Genomic DNA, 9,730 nt, shown 5'->3' on the forward strand with positions numbered 1-9,730 from the left:
CCTTATCTTGTTCGTTGGAAAAATCTACGTTTGTGTATCCTAGTCAAGAATTTTCAATTGGAAGAGAGTCCTACTTCTTCAGAGATCTGTCCTCCGGAGCATTCTCATTATATCCCTCTGCCGATGGCGTTCAACCTGGACAATGTGATATCCATAATATTTTATACGTAATTGAGAAACTAATTTGTAATTATGAGGAAAATTTAAATTTAATTACAACTAAATTATAGGTTGAAATTGAAATATATTGGGGACAAATTTTTATAACAAAGAATTAAGTAGGATATAATGAAAAATTTTGAAAAAGTTGGAATAAAACAAAAATAAATTAAAAAAAAGGATGAGAATTGATGGGTGGGCCATCACCTGCCACCTCATTCGATTTATAAACATGCACACACAAGTCACAAACATCATTTTGTGTTATTGTAACTATTTGTGTCATATTCAATTAATTTAGAAAATACTTTAAAATTTATTTCTATTTTATTTGAATTGATTTTGAAAGGCTGTTGAGGGGGAAAAATGTTATTCTCCTAGCTTTTTTGTTTCTGCATCTATTCCCAAGATGGTCTGTTTCTTCACAAATATAGCATCTTCTTATTTTCTTTGTGGTACTATTTTTAGCTTTTTAGCAGTTTTTGAGCTAAGTCTTTATCTTTATTTATTTCTTTTCATAATTTTTTCTTTTTATACCTCTTTTCTTTATTTTTTGAAGTTATATCCTTAGGAATTTTGGTCTATTGGATGGTTTCATTTCCATCCCAAACTGAGCATAAAATTGTCCTAATTAGTAAAATTGACAATAATGGTAATGCCTCAACATCTATGTCTAGCCTAACTTATGATAAAATTATTAATCAACCTTTTGAACCGTATACAAATTAGTCAAGAAGTTGCTCAATGAAAAACATACTACCAAAAATAATCCCTCTACTCTATAGATCTAAAGATAGAAGTAGAAAAATTAAAAGAAGAAATAAAAAGTATTAAATAATATAAATAGTCTCTTACTTCTAGAGTTTAAATGTTCAAGAATACTGAATTAGGTAAAGAAAAATATGAGGATGATTCTCTATCCCTTTGTAAATAGTCACTAGTCAAAAATGGAATATGAAAATCGATCTATTAGTAAATAACAATTTTAAAAAAATATTTACTGCTCTTATAGACAGTAGAACAGATATTAATTGTATTAAAGAAGGTCTTTTACCTACTAGATATTTTGAAAAGACGACCCACTCTTTATCCTCTGTTAATGGACAAAAATTGAATGTAAGCTTTAAAATTCCAAAAACTTACATATGTAATAATAAAAAATGTATTCCAACAAGCTTCCGATTAATAAAAGATTTAACTAACGAAATTATTCTTGGAACACCTTCCTTAGGAAAATCTTTCCAATAAGAAATATTACTGAAAAAGGTATAATACGAACCTTTGAAGATGAAATAATAAAATTTGAATTCATCGCGCAACCAATAGACAAAGTTATTAATGAAATAAGGGATTTAATAGTATAAAAGACTAACCAAGTCTGCTTTATAAAGGAAGAAATTAATTCATTACGAATAAATGACTACATGAGATCCTAAATTACAGGAAAAATTAAAATGGTTCGAAATAAATTTGAACTTGAAATATGTGATGAACATCCTAATGCATATTTGGCATAGGAAAAAATATATTGTGAACCTTCCTTACGAAAGTGAATTTTTAGAAGCAAATATCCCCACTGAGGCAAGACCTTGCAAAATGAATACTGAATATTTAAAATTATGTGAAATCCCAATTTTTCCTAAAAAGAAAAGGACCCTATGTATTTGATATAAAATAAATAAAAACAAAATAACTATATCTATAAAATAATAACTAATACACATCGTGCCTCAATTAAACATATAAGAGGAATTATCATTCATCAAAACTCAAGAATTTTTGTTTCCTCATTTGAATCTAATAAAATTACTAGTTTGATAAACAACACAAAACCTAGGGGAGCAAATAATAATTTGGGAAGAACGACGAGGTGTCATATGAAAATTAGTGAATTTTGTACAAATTTATTTTTGTAATAAATTCCTCTGATTTTATGAGTTGTTTGCACGTACGGAAGTTTCCTAAATTCTATATTCAGGTTGTTAATAATGAGCCATCCATAAGTACGCCTATGGCTCTACAAAGCTTGTTTCACGCTTCAAAACAATGAAAATTTGAAAAGATGCTTCGGAGGGGATACCGATGATTCTTTCCTGCAATATGATGTATAGGAACTCAACAAATTCCAGTCTGAGTTGCTTGAAGAAAAAATGAATGTCTTCCAAAAAAAGAATACTACTATCACTATTTTAAGAAAACTTTGTGAAGGTGTTATACAACACTTATGAAGGACAATACAAAAACTAAAATGAATGGAATGTGGATACAGATCTAGTAGAGAAAGTCATTCTATGGTAGTTGTAGTTGAACTATTTAACCCTTAGGCTCTTTAATTTTACTTTATAACTTTTTCTGTCCTCTATGAAGCAGATCTTCAACTTGATAAATATGTTGTAGTTGAACATCTAAATGGTGTATATAACAAATATCATGCTGGACAGTACGATTTGCAACTAAGTATACTTAAATATATTAGATTATTTTTGCCTTTTCCATCTATAGTTGATACGTTGGAGTGTCACTACTTGGTATTTTTGTGAGGATGACTTGCTTGTTTTTCTTTAGACTCTGATTTCATCACACATTATTTTGGTTTTGTCAAAGGACAATCTTGGATTGATGTTTTTCTCTCTTTAGGATGCTAAGAGGTCTATTCTCTATTGACTTCCCACTTATCAGATGCATGATTTGAATTTTTTTATCATCATACAGTCCTAATGAATACAGTCTGAAGATTAGAGAAAAAAATGCACAGATAGCTAAGTATTACCTCTTTCAGTGTGCATGATCTGCTTAGGACGACTAGTTAGGTAATAGCTTTGTTCTAATTCTACAATGTATATTAGTATGAGGATAAACGTTAGATATAAGCTTTCTCTTAATAGAAGCAAATACAATAAGAATTAGCCTTCTCTTGATAGCCAAATTTTTTGCATGGGTATGTCCTCCCAAGATTAATGACTGAAATCCCATGGGCTAATTGAAACTGTGATCCTGCATGTCAGAGGGGGTAGCACTTTCAGGATACCCAAATATGGTGATGGCAATTTACCAACACTAAAATTTAATTTTACTTGGTTGGAGTCCCTAAATTTGTTTCGATTGTGCCAGGGGAACTTTTTTAGGCTTTTCACAAGGGGGATATGTTTGACTAAACAAAAAAAAAAGGAAAAATTGTGCCACGAAGGGAATTTTGCCTAGCTGTTAAAGCTTTGACTATTTGGTGCATTTCTAGTCATGCCCAATTTGTATTTATTGTAATAGGAGTGATACTTATTTGATGCTAATGACATGCAAATAAATGACCGCTATGAGTTTCCACTTGAACTTGATCTAGATATAGATAATGGAAGATACTTCTATATTCAGGTTGTTAATGATGAGTGCGCAATGTTTCCACCATCCCATTTAATTTGTTTGGCAAGTAGAAATTCATTTTTAGTTTTTACTTCAACGTGAGGTACTTCTCAATGGTAGATCCTCTTTGCATTCTTTATCTAGATTACTCTTGCTCGTTTCAATTGTGGTGAATTATTTCACCTTCTACAACTTGGTATTGAATGAAAAATTAATTTGCTAAAGGGATACAAATGCCTTTCTTTTTCAAGCTTCAATTTACCTGAGTTATCTGTATTTCTTTAGACCTTATATTGTGCATTTTCATTGTTTGCAATGTTTTGGTCCACAGTGTTGGTGTTCATGGAGGACACTATTATGCTTTTATAAGGCCCAACTCTATCCGACCAGTGATTTAAATTAATTATGGAATTTAATCCATACAAAGTTTCATATCTGTTTTTGTAAATATTTTTTAGTTTGTATTGTTTGAGAAGGTTAAACTTTGTTAGGCTATTAACTAATATTTTCATCTTTGTTTTTCACCATTCTAACCTATCCTGAAGGACTTCTACCAATGTCATACTTTATAGGAAAAATTGCATTTTACGTCCTACAAGTTAGTCTTTTTCAATTTTGGTTACATCATTTTTTAATTCACCACATTGCTTGCCCGAACTTCAAAAAAAATTCAAATTGAGTCTGAAGGCTTAACTTTGTTAAATTTTTTATGAAACGACCTTAATTCCCTCAAGACTTAACTGAGCTCCTACAATGCACGTGTTGTTTCCATCTGAAATTTAACGGAACTAACGCTTGGGCCTCAAATTTCAAAATTTTTGGAGTTGTGGAATGCAATATAGCGAGTTAAAAAACAATGGGATAGAAATTACAAAATGTCTAACTTGTGAGATGTAAAATGCAATTTTTCTACATTTTAGCAATAGAATAAGTGTAGATCTCACATTGCAACCTCCATAAAAAAATACTTAAATAGTTTCAAGTATATTTTATGATAAACCAGTGACAAAAGAAGTCATGAAAAGGCCTCGAACGAGCTTTAAGAAGGTGAAGAAAAAGTAAGTTTTCCTTTCATTTTCCATGCTTATCTTGAACCGGTTGATACTATCTTACATTTTCATTAATGTCTTGTCAGTATGTAATGCACACAAATCAAGGAATTAATACACGGTAAATGTACGATAATGCACATGAGACTGCTAATGGCCCCATTAATTATTAGACAAAAAATGTATGTGAGTAAGCTCGAGAAAATTTTCAACTTAAAAGATACAATGTAAGAAAATCATAAAAATGGGATTAATTAATAAGCCTTGACATGTAGGACCAAAGAGGCAATTTTTCCTATTTTTTTTGTTTCCTTTCTTTCCCATGAGGTTTTATATGATGTAAATACTTTCAAAAAGGATTGACACAAGTGATTCAGTGAAAAGATAAAAAATGGCATTGACTTTTAATCCATTAGGATATCATACCAGATATGCTGGTTGAACTTTCATCAAGAGTTACATTTAGATCTAATTAGGTATATGAAAATCACAAGTTCAAGTATCTTATGAGGACAAAGTTGTATTTTGATGAGTTTCCTTTTCTTTCTATTACACCTAGAGGATGGGGAATTGTTTGCTATCAAAATCCCTCCCTGCTCATACTATGCAGCAACTTCGTTGCCCTGATGTTCCATTGTTTCTAGAATACCAGCATAGCCCCCAAGTACTTTTCTTTAAATATTAGGCGCATATTACTTAGTAATGTTTATTTATATGGATCTTAGGTGGATTCATTATACTATAGGTACAAGATATATGTTCCATTATTTCACATTTCAAATTTCATTCTTATTTTGATTGTGTGGGATTGTGTGAATATCTTTTCCTAAAATACTAAACATGATGCATGATGAGACTGAAAATCATCTATAAATTTAAGCATGTTTCCAAGTTACACCAATCTGCATCACGTTTGATACTTTAGCCAAAAATATTCACAGAATTCAACAACATGATCAGCATAAGAATGAAACTTCACCTGTGACTACCGAAACTTATATCTTGTAATTACAAGATAACGAATCTACATACGATGCATACAGATAAAGATTATTGAGTAATATGAACCAAATATTTAAAAAAAATTACTTGGAGGCTATGCTCATATTCTAGAAATGATGGAAAATCAGGGCAACAAAATTGCTGCCTAGTTTGAGCAAGGAGGGACTTTTGATACCAGTAATGTTCGCATCCTCTAGCTGCAATACAAGGAAAACGAAAGTCATCAATGTACAATATTTATCCTCACAAGATATTAGTGTTTGTCATTTCCATAAACCAGTTAGATCTAAATGTAAGTCTCTTGTCAATGTACAATGTACAATACATGACCATTGGCTCAAACTTTATCTCTTGAAAAGCATAAATATAATATATCTTCACCATTTAAAATGTATATGTGCTTTTTATTTCATAAGCAACGCATTATATTCCATATGCCGAACTATTTTTAATTACCATTACAAAGAAATTGCATGTAACATTAGTTTTGTTTATCTCTATGGCATTTGACAAATGCTAAAATAGCTCCATCTAATGAAACAAGTTCTATATGAGTTTAATTTTAAGTTGCAGCTAACATCAATCTATTAGGATTGTTACCAAGTGTAAGGAAACAACAAGTAAATCTATATCTTCCGCTCATATATAGAAACAAACCTCCAAGACCAATTCTATCTCTTCATTAGGAGCATAGCCTGTAAGTTCATTTAGTTTCTCCAGAAGATCTGTTGGCTTGCCATAGCTCTTGATGAAAATTTTTCAGCATATCTGATATGAATGTAAATAGATTAGAGGTCAGTGCCATTCTTCTATCTTAACTTTTTGGGGAGTCGCTTGTCTATCGTTGCTGTAGAAATACTCCACATAAAACCTCATGTGAACGAAAAAGGAATAAGAAAAACACTTTAACTCCCCTTCCTCAGGCTCATAAAGTTTGTAGAAGAGTAAAATGTCATCACTTTCTTTATTAGGGAGAGGACTGGTGCGCAAATTCTAAATCATAGTACAAAAATTTAATATAACCAATGATGTAATGAAAAGTCTTGGAAACTTGTTTACTGCTTATATTTGAAATTATCCAATTACCTGTTCACACTCTACTTCTAAAAACAACTGCACCTCATCATTGGGATTCTTACTTACTAACCTCCTTCAAATGGCCGACCTACAATTACATAGCAATCTAAAATGTCATAGTATTGGAAACTCAGTAGGGTAGTGAGAAAATTTCACACCATCAACCATGACGCGCCACACTAATCTGAGAATTTCTTCAATTTCAAATTGAGATTTGAGTGCTGCTAATTGCTATAGCAGTAGATCGAGGTTTTTGAATAGAGTGAATTGAGGGTTCCAAGTGCGTTTCGTCCCGCGTTAGAATAGTTGAAATTTTATGTACAAAAGTCGTCGAAATAATTTTTTTGCATGGGAGACGTCGCACTGGGGAGGAAGACGACGGAAATTGGCTTCTCTCCGGATACAGACGATTACTTTAGAAATATTGGGGATGGAGGTCGGATTCCTATGGATAAAAGAGAAATCTTGATGATAGGGGGGATAAATCCTATCTAGGGTTTGGCCAAGCGAACCTTAGAGATGGCAATGGAGAAGGTGATACAAACCAGTCGCTGACCGAATTCAATATTAAGGAGTTCTTGGGGAACGGCCTTATTTTCATCACTTCAAGAAGTACGCCAAATCTGTATGGCCAGCTTTGCGTGAGGTTAATGCGACTGCAAATGGATTCTTTTTCTTCCAATTCAAAACAGTTATTGACATGGAAGAGGTTATTGAAGGGGGACCATGGTTGTTCCAGGGACAACCTATTGTCCTGCAAAAGTGGGAACCAGGTATGGTGATGAGAAAGCTCAAGCATACGCAAGTTCCTGTTTGGATCCGGTTACGTCATCTTCCAATAAAACTATGGACTGAGGAAGGGCTTAGCACGGTGGCTAGTGGTGTGGGGAAACCGTTGTATCCGGATGCCATTACGAGAGCATGCACGAGACTAGATTTCGCTCGTGTGTGTATGATGCTTGATATCAGCTCTAAACTGCCAAAACATATTATCATGATGTGTCCTGATGAAGATGGGGGAGAATCGCCCTATAAGATCGACATTGAGTATGAGTGGTTGCCGCAAAAGTGTACCAGTTCTATGACGTTAGGTCATAGTGCCAAAGAGTGTAGGGTGAAGAAAGTGGTCCAATCTACCAAGCTTTCGGTCACTGTCTATGTACCGAAATTGGGTCCTGCTCAAGATGGTTTTGAGAAGGGGACCTACCAGTCAGCTTGTAGCGACCAAGTTGAAAATCGAGACATACTAACAAAGGAGACAAGGCCGAATCGAGTGGATAAGGGTGAGGCCATTGTTACTTATAATGCTTTTGATGCTTTGCACTTGATTGATGAAGCAGATGAAGCTCTTGGGGGTCATAAAGCATGCAGCCCTTTGTGCCTTGAACCATGTTGAACGTGGGCATATGGAATGTCCGTGGCCTAAACAAGCGGGACCACCAACTAGCTGTTAAGATCTAGTTGGGGAGTTCAGGTTATAGTTATTTGGTCTTATTGAAACTCGTGTTCAGTTGAATAATGTTGCTCGTATTCAGTCTTTCTTAATGCCCCAGTGGAAATGGTTTGTGGATTATGCAACTGTTGGTAACCGTATTTGGTTGGCATAGGATGACAGCTTAATTGATGTTGATGTGCTATCGTCGGGATCTCAATTTATCCATGCTCGTATTACATTTAGAACTTCGCATAATCCTGTTATCATTACTATTATTTATGGCGCTAATGAGGTGGCTGCTAGGAGGGATCTTTGGGGTACCTTGCAGGCTTTATCTCTAAATTGTGTTGATAGCCCATGGATGGTTGGAGGGATTTCAATGTAGTTAGAGATCTTAGTGAAGTTTGTGGTACGTTGGGCGATATAAGGATGGCAATGGAGGAATTTAATTCTGTATTCAGAATAGTGGAATTTTACCATTGCCTATGCAGGGTGAATGGTTTACTTGGCATAACTACAGTGCTAGCCCGCGTAATCTTTGGAAGCGGCTGGATAGGATCCTCACGAATGACATTTGGATGTTGACATATCCGACGCTGTCCTATACATGCCTCACCCCTCGTACGTCTAATCATTCGCCCTTGGTGATTTCTGGGGACTCTCAGAGGCAGTTTGGAGGTATGTTTCGATTTGATAACTACTTTACGCTCTCACCGTCTTTTATCTCACGAGTGAAGCAGATTTGGCAGCACGAGATAGTTGGTATACCTATTTATGCAGTCACTCAAAAGTTGAAAGCCTTGAAACCTATTTTCCGTGAACTAAGAAGGGAGAAAGGGAACCTTTCGCATAACGTCCAGCTTGCAAAAGGGTTTCATGACATGGCGCAAAATCTGGTAAGTCTGAACAGACATGATCAGCTGTACATTTATTTGGAGCATTGTTGTCGATTAGTGTATGCATAAGCAGCGAAGTTGGAACAGAATATGTTACAACAGAGGGCAAAGATGCAGTGGATGAAGGAAGGAGACCAGTGCAGACGTGTATTCTTTCGCAAGATTGCACATCGACGTGCAGTAAAGAGGGTGTTACAGATTAACGATGGTCATGGAGTCACCCAGACCGATCCTAATGTGGTGAGTGAGGAGTTTGTCTCCTATTATCAGTCCTTACTTGGCGGAAATCGACAACGAAAAGTGTTGGATCTACGATTTTTGCGCCCTTGGGCGCGTCATCTTGTGGATGAGGACGAAGCCTAGCAGCTTATCAAACCTTTCACGGCTGAGGATGTGAAACTTGCAATGTTTGATATAGCAGAAGACAAAGCTCAAAGACCAGATGGCTATTGGTTGGGGTTTTTTAAAGCTGCATGGACAGTCATGGGTGATGAAGTCACTAGAGCTGTCTTGAATTTCTTTGCTACGGGGAAACTTTTAAAGCAAGTCAATTGTACACTCTTAGCGGTTATTCCCAAGGTACACTCCCCTATTACTGTAGCTAACTTTCGTCCCATTTCTTGCTGCAATGTGATTTATAAGGTTATTGCTAAGCTACTGGTCCAACGTTTGAGTGTGGTCTTGGGCAAGCTTGTTAGTCCTTGTCAGGCGACTTTCATACCTGGCAGGAGTATTGGGGATAACATCTTGATGGC

The sequence above is a fragment of the Sesamum indicum genome, linkage group LG6 (assembly GCF_026168435.1).
Source record: "Sesamum indicum cultivar Baizhima isolate 11 linkage group LG6, ASM2616843v1, whole genome shotgun sequence".
In the NCBI taxonomy this organism is placed as follows: domain Eukaryota; kingdom Viridiplantae; phylum Streptophyta; class Magnoliopsida; order Lamiales; family Pedaliaceae; genus Sesamum; species Sesamum indicum.